This window comes from Hyperolius riggenbachi, chromosome 7 (assembly GCF_040937935.1).
Source record: "Hyperolius riggenbachi isolate aHypRig1 chromosome 7, aHypRig1.pri, whole genome shotgun sequence".
Taxonomy (NCBI): domain Eukaryota; kingdom Metazoa; phylum Chordata; class Amphibia; order Anura; family Hyperoliidae; genus Hyperolius; species Hyperolius riggenbachi.
The window spans coordinates 221,523,030-221,540,172 of record NC_090652.1 but is presented as its reverse complement, the minus strand read 5'-3'; positions in this window follow the sequence as shown (position 1 = coordinate 221,540,172).

Below are 17,143 nucleotides of genomic sequence, written 5' to 3'. Positions count from 1 at the left end.
GATGTAGTTATCACAAGTCAATTGCTGTACCACTGCTCTAAGCATGCTTGGAAGCTTCTTACATACATGTTGTATGTGGAGTGGACTGCAAGGTGTTAGTGCACCTAAGTGTGCTTTCGATAATCTTAAAGTGACACTGAAAGGAAAAAAAAGTATAATATAATGAAGAGTGTTTGCAGTACGGATAATTAATAGAACATTTGTAGCAATGAGTCATATTTTTTATAACATTGCACCATTCTCTAATATTTGCAGTTTATGAACTACACTCTGTATTTAAAACTATGAAACAGAGCAGCGCTAATGATCCTTTGAACTTCCATGCAGTAAAACCTTATCTGAAGTTGTATTTCACTGTTTCTTTAAAGTTTCAGTGCTTTAGAAAACTGCAGTTGTCTCGACCCAAGTTGGGTCGGAGACCTCAGAGAAGCTATTTTGCATAGATAACTGAAGTTTCTTAACTCTTCCTGTACTGGAAACAATATAAGACTCATATCTTTGCTACTAATGTTCTATGTCTTAGCTGTATTACACATACAATTCTCATAAGGGTATTTTCACTTCAGCCTTGATCAATACTGATAATTATTCAGTGGCATAGCGATAGGGGATTCAGAGGGTGCAACAGCACCAGCGTCCCTGGACAGGAGGGGCCTACTAGGGGTCCTCCTTCATCCATCCTATTAGATTTCCGTTGGTGCTATGTTTGAAATGAACACCTCTATATGTACATTGAATAGTAGTTATCCTTAAAGGGGAACTAAACAAAGCCTAAACAAACATACTGTCATTAAGTTACATTAGTTATGTTACTTAAAGAGAATCTGTACTCTGAAATTCTTACAATAAAAAGCATACCATTCTATTCATTATGTGCTCCTGGTCCCCTCTGTGCTGTTTCTGCCATTCTCTGCTGCAAACCTGGCTTGTAATTGCCAGTTTTAGGCAGTGTTTACAAACAAACTAACCAGCTTCTAATAGGCTCAGCTAAGCAGAGTGTGTTAGTCACACAGAGCCTGCAGGGGGTGTGTACAGCTTCTAGCTAATCACAAGCAGCCCTGCACATTCCAGTCTGACTGCCTCAGCCTGACTGTGCCGACTATAGAGAGAAGATTAGATCATATAACAGAGATAACACAGCTACTGTGCAATTAGGAAAAGCTGCAGTAAGCCAGACCACATTAGAAAAGGCATAGGAACTTATAGCATAGAAGAAATAAAGATAAACAATTTGTTACAGAGTCTCTTTAAAATAGATAGGTAATATAATCTCTTACCTACCCTGTTTTAAAAGAACAGGCAAATGTTTGTGATATCATGGGGGCAGCCATCTTTTTCATGGAGGCAGCCATGCTTTTGGTTGAAAGGAGGTGACAAGGAGCTAAAGACACAAATCCAACTGTCCAGTGTCCTGATCACCCCTCCCAGCTGCGTGCGCTAGGCTTCAAATCTCAAATTCGAGATTAAAAGAAAAAAGATACAAAGAATCAGCGCAACTCCAAGCAAGATCAATAATTAGTTTATTTAAGGAACACTAATAAAAGCAATTAAAAACATACAGAGCCCAACACTCTGCGTACAGCAGACGAAAAATAAGTACTGTGAAATGAATTGAAATACAAATATATTACATGCATCATGGGAAATGTTCACATCATGAATATGTACAGGGAACCAAAGTGGGCTACCTTAAAATTGTGTATCCATAATGCATGGCAGCTCGTGGGAAATACCCTATCTAATAGATCCACTTACCCCCAAAGATGCCACCATCTGCTGAGCGAGGCTGGGCTCAAAAAGCTGTCTAACGCGTGTCGGACTTCCGTCGAAGGACGAAGTTCGATTTGCCCCATAATGCACTATGAGGGTCAACTTTGACCCTCTGCATCACAGTCAGCAGGCACATTGTAGCCATTCATGCTACACTAAGCCCTGGAGCCCCCCCCCCCCCTTATATAAGGCAGGTTTGCTGGCCATTACACTCACTCGTGTGCCTGCTAAAGACAGACTAGGGACAGCTGCTGCAGACTTGTTCTCCTAGGGAAAGATTAGTTAGGCTTTTGGTCTTGGCTTGCTCCTGGCTGATTGTTATTGCTAAAATAGCACCCCTCAACAGCTCTTTTGAGAGCTAATGTTTTCCAGATTTTTGTGTGTGTGTTTTTTTTTTGTGTGTGTGTTGCGCACTGACATTATACAGCCCTATCTGTTGCAGCTGGACCTTGGTAATTGTTATTACTGTGCCAGCCAGGCCCGGCCTAACTATCTATACTGGGACACCTATCTATGCCTACCTAACTACTGGGGCACCTACTTACCTATACGGGGACACCTACCTACCTATACTAGGGGACCTACCTATGCCTACCTACCTATACTGGGACTCCTACCTATGCCTACCTACCTATACTGCGACTCCTACCTATGCCTAGCTAACTACTGGGACACCTACCTATGCCTACCTACCTATACTGGGACTCCTACCTATGCCTACCTACCTATACTGGGACTCCTACCTATGCCTACCTACCTATACTTGGACTCCTACCTATGCCTACCTACCTATACTGGGACTCCTACCTATGCCTACCTACCTATACTGGGACTCCTACCTATGCCTAGCTAACTACTGGGACACCTACCTATGCCTACCTACATACAAGAAGATAATAAGGTTGTTGCTTCGTTGTGGTCAGACCAAATTTGATCAGCTGGACAGTCACTGTTGTTCTAATCATTGAGCTACCACAGCCCGGCGACCATATGGGCTTGAAAACCGCCACTGCCTACACTCTCGCCACGGTGCGCGCCAGTCCAGCACGGCCGGCACTACGCAAACAGCTGTTTGCGGTGCGTTACACAGTGAGTTTGGTGCGTCAGTGTGAAGCAGAACTCTAATTACACTCCCTGATTGATGTATACACATGCAAGATGTTTGAAAGCACTTTAGGCCTGCAATTTAGCATTCAGTGTCATTTCTGCCCTTAAAACGCTGCTTTGTGTCACCAGATTTTTCCCCGGAACTTTGGGCATGTATTCCACTCCGCCATGCCCCCCTCCAGGTGTTAGATCCCTTGAAACATCTTTTCCATCACTTTTGTGGCCAGCATAATTTTTTCTATTTTTCAAAGTTCACATCCCCATTGAAGTCTATTACGGTTCGCGAACTTTTCTGCGAACCGAACCTTCCGCGAAGGCTCGCTGTAATGATCGCTGCTGCAGCAGGTGTTGCTGGAAGTAGTAGTGCTGCAGCTCAGGCAGTTCTGATGTCTTTCCATGCAAGCTGCATAGCTTTGTCTGTCTTTCCCTGCTGTCAGCTTGTGACTGATTATCATTCACCTGTGTGGGAATCTGCATGTCTGCTCCCATTGGATGACCTCAGTATAAAGATCTGCTTCCTGCAGGGTTTCCTTGGGTTTTCATAGCTTCAGTTTAAGCCTGTCTTGCTGTCGCTTCGGCCCCCGATCGTGTTTCTTGTTCTAAAGATACTTTGCTGGTCTTTGCATCATATATTGGTTCATTGCCAATATATATGCATACCAGCACGTTTATTATTTTCCTTGTATTCGTGTTACGTTGATACATCAGTGTCGCTGATATATACGTACACGAACTGTTTATATCCTGTGTTCAGTTAGTCAGTTTTCCAGCACGTTTGGGTAGGTTGTGCGTACCGTGACCACCCGTGCTGAGGTAGTTACCCTGCTCCTGCGTTCTGTTTGTGGATTGCGTTCATCTCTGCGAAGAGATAACGAATCCTTCTGAATCCTGTTCTGTTACCGTTTGTGGATTGCGTTCATCTCTGCGAGGAGATAATGAATCCTTCTGAATCCTGTCCTGTTACCGTTTGTGGATTGCGTTCATCTCTGCGAAGAGATAACGAATCCTTCTGAATCCTGTTCTGTTACTGTTTGTGGATTGCGTTCATCTCTGCGAAGAGATAACGAATCCTTCTGAATCCTGTTCTGTTACCGTTTGTGGATTGCGTTCATCTCTGCGAAGAGATAGCGAATCCTTCTGAGTCCTGTTCCCTGTATTACTCCAGTCCTAGTCAGCGTTCCTGCTTATGTCATATATCGGTTCATTGCCGATATATACATATGTTAGTCAGACGTTACAAATAGTTTCATTGATAGCTGTAATTGTAATACGCTAGGAAAACATACTTATTGTATATTTGTCTGTGTTACGTTCATCTATCTTGATCCTGCTATTTCCTGACTATCCTGTCCTGTCTTTGTGAGGCACGCCATCGCTGCAATCGCATTGGCTGCCTCATTCCAGTCTGTCTTGTTTTGGACGTTTGCTGTCGCTAAGTAGCCGCTAGCTAGCAAGCGTTCATTCTGTCTACCTGTCCTGATCTCCTCAGTTCTGGTTTATGCGCTCAGCGCTACTTTGCGCTGAGACGTTATAACGAAAGCATTGTTTGTGGCTGTCAGATCTGCACCGGCTCTGTGCGCCACAATCTCCTATTGGAGTCAGTCCTCCCCTCCACTATACTAGGGATAGCCTGTTTCCTTGTGCTGGTGTGTGTACCTCCTCCACGCCAGCTCATGCGTTGCATGCTGACTGTGGAGAATACACCACCAAGCCTTACATTATGAAAACCCCATTACCAATCCCCATTGTGGGGGGGATTCCCAGAAAGTATGACACTGTTAATTATGGTTCCTGTTCCTTTAAGAAATTTGAAGAACTTAGCTCTGAAACAGAAAATGAGTTTTTCTCTGAATGTGCCAGGTTCCTGGCCAATCCTGATCTCCAAGCGACTCCTGTTTCAACCTGGGCACTCCAACTAAGTTATATTTTGTTTAAAGGGGAATTATTCCAGTGGGCATTTGATGTTCTCAATCATTCCGATTTGAAAGAGAGACCGCTGGAATTTCTAGCGTTTGTGATCCATAACTGGTTGCGCATAGATCCATTGCCTTTTCCTCTTAATGAACTCCTGGCAGCAGGCCAATCAGCTACTCCTTCAATTGCTTGCAAAAATGTTCAGCAAGCAGAAAGTGTTACTGATAATTTTCCTGCAGCCTTGAATAAATCACCAAAAACAGCAGGGTCTAAGGCAAAACGCAAACGTTCTAAGAAACGTGTCCGATCTGCAGAGTCGTTATCCTTAGCGACTTAGACCTATAATGAGATCCTGCCATTAACAGATAATGAAATGCAATTGTCTTTCAGGGGAGTTAAATGGACTTATGAAACTACTAATGAACTTTCCTCCCTGGCTAGGGAAAATAAAGATTTTTGTTTAAAAGAATTATCTGAGTATGATTATGAGGAGATATTACAGAGTATTGAACAAATCAACTTATTTGTGAAGCAAGGAAAGTTTGCATACACTACAGTTCAGCACTTGCTACAGGTATTGGAGATTCTTAGGAATAAGGAATCTGCCAATCACCTGCTAATTAACCCAATATATGTCCCTGCTACAATCATATCTGCAAACCATGATCTGCCTGTTAAGTATGCTTGGAATCCTCCATTTGAGAAAGGAGAGATGGAAGCTCTGGTCAATGAATGGAAGAATGATTCAAGTTCATTTTGTCAATTTTACAGTGCAAAAAGTGAATTAGTATTGAATGCATGCATTAAGTCTGCCTATAACCTAATAAAAACTGGTGTGTGTGGGTATGACTTTGTGGCTCCATTGATTGATGTGTGGGAACTGATTTTGGATGATTTTTATGTGACTCCGAATTCGCAAATTTGGCGTTCTGACCCGCCTGCTTCAGCACCTTTGGCTGATTCAGCAGGTGATTCGGAGCTCTTTTTGTGTGAAATTGAAGTTCCTGCAATTCCACCCTGTACCATGGATAACTCAGTGTTACTTACCAGTAAAACAGAAGCCACTGATACATTCTTAACCTTGCCCTGCGCAAATTTCTCAGCAGAGAATCCAGAGGTCCTGCTGACTTCCGAGTCCAGCCTAGCCAGTACTCATGACTCTTTGTTCAGTGAAACAGACACCAGAAAAATCTTGCCTGCCTCTGCAAACACTTCTGCAGAAATTACCTGTGTTAATAAAGTTCAACTCCTGTCTGATCCAGCAGATGCCAATAGATGCACTACATCAGTTTCCGAGTCCCAGCAATCCTGTCTAGAAACCTCAGAACCCCAGCATCTGAATTTTCCAATTTTACAAATGAATGGTGATTCAGATGCGCAAACATTGTGTCTTGATCTTCCTGTTTCTACACCTCGCTCTAGTTTTGTGAATAGCTCAGAGCATCTGCTATGTGAACCTGAAATCCCAGAATTATTACCTTGTTCAGAAAATGTTCCAGTAAATTTGCCCTGTACCATGAATTGTGCAGTAGATCTCTCAAATGAAACTCAGGTCACAGAATCATTATGCTGTCCAGCAGGTGCTTCCATGGTTTTGCCCTGCAATATGGACTGTTCAGTGATCCTGTCCAGTGAAGCTGTGGTCGCAGAGTCTTATGCTTCACCCAGTACTTTGGATACTTCAAACCCTCTAGCAGAGGAGTCTGAGGCACTGCTTACCTCAGTTGGTGTTGCAGTAATATTCACTTGTCTAGCAGCTGTTTTGGAATTACAGTCTGCTCTAATAAAACTTGATGAATTTCTGCCCAGCAAAGCAGAAGCCATTGAAATACTGTCCTCGTCAGCAAGTGTGTTAGATACCTTGCCCTGTATACAGTCTGATTTAACCAATGTTGTTGAGTCCCTCTCCAGTGTTGTAACAGCCGAGGAACTCCAGCCCTGTCCTCTGAATGTTTCAGAAGTCTTGCCCTGTAACATGGATAATTCTGATTCTCTGGTCAAAATAATAGAAATCTCAGAATTTCAGTCCGGTCTGATGAGTGTTCCTGAAACCCAGCCCTGTATCCTGAAAGATTCTGGTTCTCTGGCCGCTGTGGCAGAGGTTCCAGAGTCCCCTTCCTGTCCAGGGAATTCCTCAGTTTTGCCTAGTCCAGTGGGGGCTGCTGCAATACTGACTTGTTCTGCAGCGCCTCATGAGCTCCAATCCAGTGTATAAGATGAGTCTCTGTCCAGTCCAGAGGTAGTTGTGGAGTCCCTATCTGGTTCAGTGCATACATCAGAAGATTTGTCCTGTCTTGTTAGTGCCCCTGAATCTGATTTGTTACTGACTTTGCTGGAATCAGCGACATCTAAGTCTGATCCTGCATTCTCGTGTAAAAGTCCAGTAGTTGCGAAGTCTAGTCATGATGATTTTTTTTTGGCCAGTCCTGGTTTTGGTCCTGTCTTGGCTGACCCTGAGGCTCACAGTTCCTTGACATGCCCAGAGGTTTCTCTTGTGCCAGTGTGCCCAGATGTTCTTTGTGTGCCAGAATGCCCAAGTGTGTCTAAGGTGTTAGCGTGCTCTGATGCTTCCTTAGTGGGAACATGTTCTGATGTTGCCAGTCTGCCTGCATGCCCAGAGATGGTTCTGGTCCCTGAAAGCCCTGATCTTGATGTTTGTCCTTGTGGCCCTGACTCAGGAATTGCCCTAGGTTCCATAGGGGTTCTTGATAGTTCTCCATGTGAGCCTAAGGGGCGTTCTGAGTTCTGACCTATGGGGATCTCTTTGGAGCTTCAAGGTGTTCTGGGAGGTCTCTGAGAAAACTTGTCCTGGTGCCTTGGACTGGTTCAACAGTGGGTTTTGTGTTGGTAAAGACAGTCACGGTGGGCATTGCAAAGGCTTTGGCGTTTCTGAACGGTTCCTGGAAGGCGGTGGGTATCGCTCAGGGAGTTTCGGAGGGCTTTCTTCTGGAGATCGTGGTTCTGGTGGGTGTCACACTGGGGCTTGTAGTACTGATGGGCATGAATCTGTAGGTTCTGGTTCTGATGGGTCCAGTCTTGTGGGGACTGATTCTGGAATTCGGTCTTGCCGGGCTGTCCCGGTCATCATGAATTATCAGTCAGACTGTTTTGTTGGGAATTTCAGTTTTGAAAAGCGTCTGGAATCCGCTTTTAAGGGCGGGGGTACTGTAATGATCGCTGCTGCAGCAGGTGTTGCTGGAAGTAGTAGTGCTGCAGCTCAGGCAGTTCTGATGTCTTTCCATGCAAGCTGCATAGCTTTGTCTGCCTTTCCCTGCTGTCAGCTTGTGACTGATTATCATTCACCTGTGTGGGAATCTGCATGTCTGCTCCCATTGGATGACCTCAGTATAAAGATCTGCTTCCTGCAGGGTTTCCTTGGGTTTTCATAGCTTCAGTTTAAGCCTGTCTTGCTGTCGCTTCAGCCCTCGATCGTGTTTCTTGTTCTAAAGATACTTTGCTGGTCTTTGCATCATATATTGGTTCATTGCCAATATATATGCATACCAGCACGTTTATTATTTTCCTTGTATTCGTGTTACGTTGATACATCAGTGTCGCTGATGTATACGTACACGAACTGTTTATATCCTGTGTGCAGTTAGTCAGCTTTCCAGCACGTTTTGGTAGGTTGCGCGTACCGTGAACACCCGTGCTGAGGTAGTTACCCTGCTCCTGGTTCTGTTTGTGGATTGCGTTCATCTCTGCGAAGAGATAACGAATCCTTCTGAATCCTGTTCTGTTACCGTTTGTGGATTGCGTTCATCTCTGCGAGGAGATAACGAATCCTTCTGAATCCTGTCCTGTTACCGTTTGTGGATTGCGTTCATCTCTGCGAAGAGATAACGAATCCTTCTGAATCCTGTTCTGTTACTGTTTGTGGATTGCGTTCATCTCTGCGAAGAGATAACGAATCCTTCTGAATCCTGTTCTGTTACCGTTTGTGGATTGCGTTCATCTCTGCGAAGAGATAGCGAATCCTTCTGAGTCCTGTTCCCTGTATTACTCCAGTCCTAGTCAGCGTTCCTGCTTATGTCATATATCGGTTCATTGCCGATATATACATATGTTAGTCAGACGTTACAAATAGTTTCATTGATAGCTGTAATTGTAATACGCTAGGAAAACATACTTATTGTATATTTGTCTGTGTTACGTTCATCTATCTTGATCCTGCTATTTCCTGACTATCCTGTCCTGTCTTTGTGAGGCACGCCATCGCTGCAATCGCATTGGCTGCCTCATTCCAGTCTGTCTTGTTTTGGACGTTTGCTGTCGCTAAGTAGCCGCTAGCTAGCAAGCGTTCATTCTGTCTACCTGTCCTGATCTCCTCAGTTCTGGTTTATGCGCTCAGCGCTACTTTGCGCTGAGACGTTATAACGAAAGCATTGTTTGTGGCTGTCAGATCTGCACCGGCTCTGTGCGCCACAATCTCCTATTGGAGTCAGTCCTCCCCTCCACTATACTAGGGATAGCCTGTTTCCTTGTGCTGTTGTGTGTACCTCCTCCACGCCAGCTCATGCGTTGCATGCTGACTGTGGAGAATACACCACCAAGCCTTACAGTGTTATATTCTAGATCAGTTTCCAAGGTGTTGACGGCCAAGGAACTCACACCTTAGCTTAGGCATTGTTGATTATTTGTTATGACCTTCTGCTTTCCTGACCATTCTTCTGATCTCTGATTTTGTACCTTTGTCATTCTGATACTCTGTTGCCAAAACTCGACTAGTCTCTGGATTCTGCATCTACCTCCTGTCTCTGTACTTTATCTGTCTGTGTGTTAACGACCTGGCTTGTCCGACCTCGAGAACTATCTCTCCTGTTAGGAGATAGCTCACAGATCTGTCAGTGACACTTCTCCATTGGTGTCACTCACGTTCTGTCCTTCCCACTCTCTGTCTGACTCCTCCCCGCGGAGAGTCCAGACTATGGAGGAAATCTGTTACTGAGCAGTATTCCTATCTGCTCTTGCACCTGTCTTACAGGTGCGGTCCTCAAAGTATTACTGTTGCACCATAACACTCTTATCTCAGGTGTCCAGAGGTAAGAGATATATGTGATTATCGGTGATACTGCAGATCATCAATAATCTGGTATATAGCTGCATTCTCGGTGATACTGCAGTTCACCGGTAATCAGATCCTCTCTGTGTTACACCGATCGTTACAGAACGCCAGTCCAAAAGACAAATGGACGCACACAGCCGTCTGGGCACACTTGCCACTTCGGTGGATAACATCAACCAAGTACTGGGTGGTCATCAGACTTTAATAGACTCATTGTCTGAATCCGTACGAACCCTCCAGACAGCTGTAGCTGAAGTGCGATCCCCTCCTAGCACAGACATACGTATGCCTGTACCTGAGAAATGTTCTGGTCACAGATCTGACTTTTGAAATTTCAGAAGTAGAGTGTTATCATACTTTGAGTTGAGACCTAGATCTTCAGGAACTATGGCCCAAAGGGTCACATTTATTAAGACCTTGTTATCAGGCGATTCCCAAACTTGGGCATACAGTCTACCCACTGGAGATTTAGCTTTAACCTCGGTAGATGAATTTTTTAAAGCCATGGCGATAATTTACGACGATCCAGACATTGCCTCGACTTCTGAGCGGAAGCTCAAGATGTTACGTCAAGGCAAGAGTCCGGTCGAGGATTATGCTGCAGAATTTAGGAGGTGGTCAGTTTCAGCCAGGTGGGACACCTATGCCCTTTTAGATTGTTTTTTTTATCAGGGTTATCAGATGAGGTCTCAGATCTTATGTTAAGTCAGCCCGAACCTAGAACCATCGATGAGGCCATTTTATTGGCCATTAGGATTGATCGCAGATTACGCTATCAAAAGCAGTCCCGGGGTAGAAACAACATTACAACGGTGTCCTACGCCGAGCCAATGCAGATTGGCCGGTCCAGATTGTCTCAAGTGGAGCGGAGACGCAGGATTTCTGAACAGTTGTGACTTTATTATGCAGAGGGGGGTCATAGAGTGCAGAATTGCCCTAAAAAGTCGGGAAACGCTACTGCCTAGGAGTAGTTGGGGGTAATACCCTAGGCGTATGACTTTCACCCCTAGAAGATAAATGGTTACTTCTTCCTTGTACGATTACATGGGAGAATAAATCTGAAGTCTCTGAGGTCTTCGTAGATTCTGGCTCAGCGGCTAATTTCATGGATTACGAATTTGCAAAGAGATTGGGTATCCCGCTTACCCCGGTAAAACCACCCATCCAGGTTACGGCAGTGGATGACTCCCCCCTGCAACGTAACCATCCTCTGTCTCAGACACCAGAGGTGGAAGTTACTATAGGGGTACTGCATAGGGAAAAATTACAGTTTTTTGTATTACACTTGTCTACCTCCACAGTCATCCTCGGCATGCCATGGCTACACCTTCACACCCCTCAGTTTAATTGGGCCACGGGTCAGTTAACAAGCTGGTCAGCCCATTGTTTCAATCATTGTTTAGTGAAGGTGACCTTGGGCCAGACCGGGATTCGGGTGGAGGAAGTACCAGAACAATATTCTGAGTTTTCGGATGTATTTTGTCCCAAAGCTGCTGATAAGTTACCTCCACATCGCCCTTTCGATTGTCCTATTGATTTCCGATCGGGTTGTATGCCCCCTAGAGGCCATCTATACAATTTGTCTGGGCCGGAAAAAGTGGCCATGCAGGAATACATCCGTGAAAATTTAGCCAAAGGGTTAATTCGCCCTTCCCGGTCGCCTGCCGGAGCAGGTTTCTTTTTTGTTAAGAAAAAAGACGAAGGCCTTCGGCCATGCATTGATTACCGGGGTCTGAATAAGATTACAGTAAAAAATCGCTATCCATTACCCTTGATAGACGATTTATTCACGCAGGTCACCAACGCTAAGATCTTCTCGAAATTGGATCTACCTGGTGCGAATCAAAAAGGGCGATGAATGGAAGACGGCCTTTAACACACCCGATGGGCATTACGAATACCTGGTGATGCCCTTCGCGTTGTGTAACGCCCCGGCCGTCTTTCAAGAACTAATCAATGAGGTATTCAGGGAGGTGTTGGGTAAATTTGTTCTAGTATATCTAGATGATATACTTATTTTCTCAGACAACCTTTCCGAACACAGAACTCATGTCAAGTTTGTGCTGAACAAACTAAGACTGAACATGCTTTACGCCAAATTGGAGAAATGCATTTTTGAGAAAACTTTTGTCACCTTTTTGGGGTACATAATTTCCACCTCGGGTCTTTCGATGGACCCTGCTAAGGTCTCTGCTGTGTTGGAGTGGCCCCAGCCAGTGGGTCTGAAGTCCCTTCAGAGATTTTTGGGATTTGCTAATTACTATAGAAGGTTCATAAAGGGGTACTCCACAGTCATAGCACCTCTTACCAGTCTCATTAAAAAAGGGGCAGATACTAACCACTGGTCCCCTGAAACTCAAGTTGCTTTCTCCACTTTGAAAGAGTTGTTTTGCTCTGCACCCATTCTGAGACACGTAGACACCTCTTTTCCCTTCATTGTTGAGGTAGACGCCTCAGAGGTTGGAGTAGGGGCTATGCTGTCTCAGCGCTCTGGGTTGCAGGGCAGATTGCACTCGTGCGCCTATTTCTCTCGTAGGTTTTCACCAGCAGAGAAAAACTACGATATAGGTAACAGGGAACTTCTAGCCATTAAATTGGCCTTTGAAGAGTGGCGTCATTGGCTAGAAGGGGCAGAACATACTATTACGGTTTACACAGATCACAAGAATTTGGAATACATTGAGGGGGCTAAGAGATTGAGCCCCCGTCAGGCTCGATGTTCATTGTTTTTCTCGAGATTTAGGTTCATAATTACGTACACTCCTGGTAGTAATAACGTTAAGGCAGATGCCCTGTCCAGATGCTTTGAGCCAGAGACAGCACAGCCCTCAGACCCAGAGACTATTATTCCACAGAAAGTTGTGTTGGCAGTCACTGAAACTTGGAGAGACTGGAGGGAGACTTTGGGCCCTTTCCAACAGGATGTTCCTGAGGGAAAGCCTCAGGGGGTTATGTTTGTGCCACTGCCTTTTCACCTTCAAATATTGAAAATGTTCCACTCGCACAAGAATGCTGGACATCCTGGGGCCTCCAGAACACAGGACCTAGTCGCTAGGTGTGCTTGGTGGCCTTCATTGGCAACAGACTGCAAGGAGTATGTACGAGAGTGTGCAGTATGTGCAAAAAGTAAACCTTCCCGCCTGGCACCTGTGGGAACGTTGCAGCCTTTGCCCACCCCGAGTGAACCGTGGATCCACTTGTCCATGGATTTTGTGGGGGAACATCCGAGGTCTGAGGGCATGTCGGTCATTTGGGTGGTAGTTGACCGTTTTAGTAAAATGGCCCATTTTGTGCCCTTAAAAGGTCTCCCCTCGGCCCAGGAACTGGCCGATCTTTTCATCATCCACGTTTTCCGACTACATGGTATTCCGGAAAACATAGTGTCAGATCGGGGAGTCCAATTTATTTCCAGATTTTGGAGGGCATTTTGTCGTCAAATGGGCATGGAACTGTCATTTTCATCGGGCTACCACCCACAGACCAATGGTCAGACTGAGCGAGTGAATCAGTCATTGGAACAATTTTTAAGATGTTATGTTGCGGATGCGCAAAATGATTGGGTCACGTTCTTGCCATTCGCAGAATTTGCGCACAATAATTTGAAAGGCTCTTCCTCTGGGTTTTCGCCATTTCAGGTGGTTACTGGGAAGTTGCCCAAGTTCTCTCCATTGCCAGTAGCTTCCACTCCGTTTCCAGCTCTGGAGGCATGGCAAAAAACATTGAAGGACAATTGGGGGATTGTAAAGAATAATTTGGAAAAAGCTTTTCAAAGTCAGAAAAGTCAAGCTGACAAGAGACGTTCTTTAGAGTGGAAGTTCCAACCAGGAGATTTGGTCTGGGTGTCCACCCGTCATTTGGCCCTGAAACAACCCTCGCCCAAGTTGGGTCCCAGGTTTGTGGGTCCTTTTCCAGTTACCAGGAAGATCAACAATGTTACTTATGCCATTGATCTTCCTGCCAGCATGCGTGGGGTTAGATCTTTTCATGTGTCCCTGCTTAAACCAGCAGTCCATGTGGGTGCCACTCCTCCTCCTCCTGTGATGGTAGATGACCAACCTGAGTACGAAACTCGGGGAAACGGCCGCATGCTCGGTTGGCGGTGCGGCTGGCCCCGCGCTCGAACAGGCTGATACATTGCAAAACATGTCTGGTGTGGCTGGGACTGGTAGTCCACACAGGTTCAGAAGGACGCCAGCGCGCGCGCTGAAAGGCAGAGCTCATATGACACTCAGAGGAGAGTCAGCTGACCAGCCCGGTCAGCTGACAAATCCATCCGTTCTCATTGGTCCAGCACTTAGGGGAGGTGCTGGGAAGCGCTGGTATATATATACTGGGTGCTGGCCATTCCTCTGGTGTCTGGCGTTGAGATCACTACGTGGTAGCACTCAGACCTTGTCAGTATCTGTGTTTATTAGACCAGTTTCCAAAGGTGTTGATGGCCAAGGATCTCACACCTTAGTCTAGGAATCCTGTTATTTATCTGTGTTATATTCTAGATCAGTTTCCAAGGTGTTGACGGCCAAGGAACTCGCACCTTAGCTTAGGCATTGTTGATTATTTGTTATGACCTTCTGCTTTCCTGACCATTCTTCTGATCTCTCATTTTGTACCTTAGTCATTCTGATACTCTGTTGCCAAAACTCGGCTAGTCTCTGGATTCTGCATCTGCCTCCTGTCTCTGTACTTTATCTGTCTGTGTGTTAACGACCTGGCTTGTCCGACCTCGAGAACTATCTCTCCTGTTAGGAGATAGCTCGCAGATCTGTCAGTGACACTTCTCCATTGGTGTCACTCACGTTCTGTCCTTCCCACTCTCTGTCTGACTCCTCCCCGCGGAGAGTCCAGACTACGGAGGGAATCTGTTACTGAGCAGTATTCCTATCTGCTCTTGCACCTGTCTTACAGGTGCGGTCCTCAAAGTAGTACTGTTGCACCATAACACTCTTATCTCAGGTGTCCAGAGGTTAGAGATATATCTGATTATCGGTGATACTGCAGATCAGCAATAATCTGGTATATATCTGCATTCTCGGTGATACTGCAGTTCACCGGTAATCAGATCCTCTCTGTGTTACACCGATCGTTACAGGTATTTTTTGCTTCATTTAGTTATTATTGCTATTTTCTCTTAAGTCCCCTTTTACACTTGCATTGCAAATGTTCATCAGTGGCATTCCTACCATAAGGCTGCAGGTGCTCACGACACCGGGTGTAGCCATGGCTAGGGGGGCCATTGTGGTGCTCAGTCACTGTGTTCTTCCACTTGGGACCTTTTTTCATAGTTTGGGCAACATTCAGGAAAAAAGCAGCAGGCAGTGCATGGGACTATGCTACTTCCTGCACTAGATGTAGCACACCTCCCCTCTTCCTGTCCTGTGGGCAATGTGTCTCCTTGCTTTCTTCACACAACCTGCATTGAGTGAATGTGCAGAGCACCAGGGTGAGTAGAGAGAATGATTGCTGTGCTGCAGCTGACACATTAGCAGGGAGAGGTGGCAGAATGTGTTTATTGCTTCAGAAGTTGGCTGTCATTAGTAGCCATGTCCACTGGCTGCTATAATACCCGAGTGCCCTAGACTATTTATCCTGATCAGAGTAATTAATCAATTATGCAGCGCAGTCTGCTGTTGCAGAAGCCAGTGATACAGGTGTGTTGACAGTTGACTTCTGTAGTGAGTAGAGAAGCAAGCTCCAGGCAATTTAGATTAGCTTGATGGCAGGTAATCGTATCTATTTTCTCAGCTCCCCCTCCCACCCTTTTATCTTCCCCATGACCCTTTCCTCTTTTCAGATTTTAGCAGCTTCTTTTAACAGGGTGTCTCCGCCAAACAGCACTAGTGATGTCTGCAGTCTTGGTGAGAGGTCTTCCTGCCATTTCTCCTCTCCCACCAGGCTCTCTGTCTTGTGCCTCTACCTATTTAACCCCCTCTTTCGTATGTCCATTTTTTCTGAGTATCCTCAGAGGAGCTCACAATATAATCGTACCATAGTCATAGACCAATGTCCTACCATATTATTATTGTGCATTTATATAGCACTGACATATTATGCAGCACTGTATAGAGTACAGAGTTTCATAACGATTAGCTCCTTCCACATCCTGATGACTCCTTTTCCTCCAAAATCCCCCAAAATGTGCAGCGACACACTCCGCGCCCCAACCCGTCAACCCTCCCGTCAAAAAAAAAATTGGTTGTTGGGCGGGGGTCTGTAAATAATCAGCCTCGGGTGTCAAATTCCTTAGGTACGCCACTGCGTTGCAGTACGCTGTAACACAACGGCAATGCAAGTGTACAGCCAGGCAACTGGTATTGTTTAAAAGGGAATTAATATAGCAGCTTCCATGTAGCTCTCGCTTCAGGTTCCCTTGAATATACTTTTTTTTTCTGTGATTTAATTTCTCAGTGATTCCCTTCTAGCTGTTGTAAGGATGAGCTGGGGAGTGCAAAATTTAGTTTTGCCTGAGGTGAAACGGAACCAGCATGGTGCGGCAGAGAGGGTTAACTCTTCTTTGTCGCCACCAGCTGTGTAGGCGGGAGTGTGGGGAAGATGGAGAGCCGTGTGCAGTGCATCTGCAAAAGGTTAACACTCTCTGCCCACCAACACTCCGGTTGTGAAAATAATTTTAAAGAGACAGTGAAGCGGAAAAAAAATATATGATATAATGAATTGGTTGTGTAGTACAGATAATTACTAGACCATTAGTAGCAAAGAAAATATTCTCATATTTTTATTTTCAGTTATATAGTTTTTCTTTTATAACATTGCATCATTCTCTAATATTTGCAGTTTACACACTACTCAGCATTCTAAATGATTTACATAGCAGGCTAGTGAACTTTTGAACCCTTCTCTGCAGAGAAAAAGAAAATACATTGACACACTCTTGAGATAATAGTCTTCAAAAGATAGAGCTCTCTGCGACTTTGAAAGTTGGAGAGATCAGTGGCTCTTTTGCACAGATAACAAGTGGAGTTTCTTAACTCTTCCTGTACTGGAAACAATATTAGTCTTACCCGAGTATAAGCCGACCCCCCAACTTTTACCTTAAAAATTTTTGGGGAAACAATGATTGACTCGAAAATAAGCCGAGGGTATGAAATACAGCTGATGGCTGTGGGTTCAGGACTGTAAAAGTAGTGATGTGAGCTGATGACTGTGGGTTCAGGACTGTGGGCTGAAGGCTGCCAGTTCAGGGTTGTGGGTGCACCATGCAGTGATGTGGGCTGGCTGTTGGTGCAGGACTGTGGGTGCAGTGATGTGGGCTGATGACCTATTGTTTAGGAT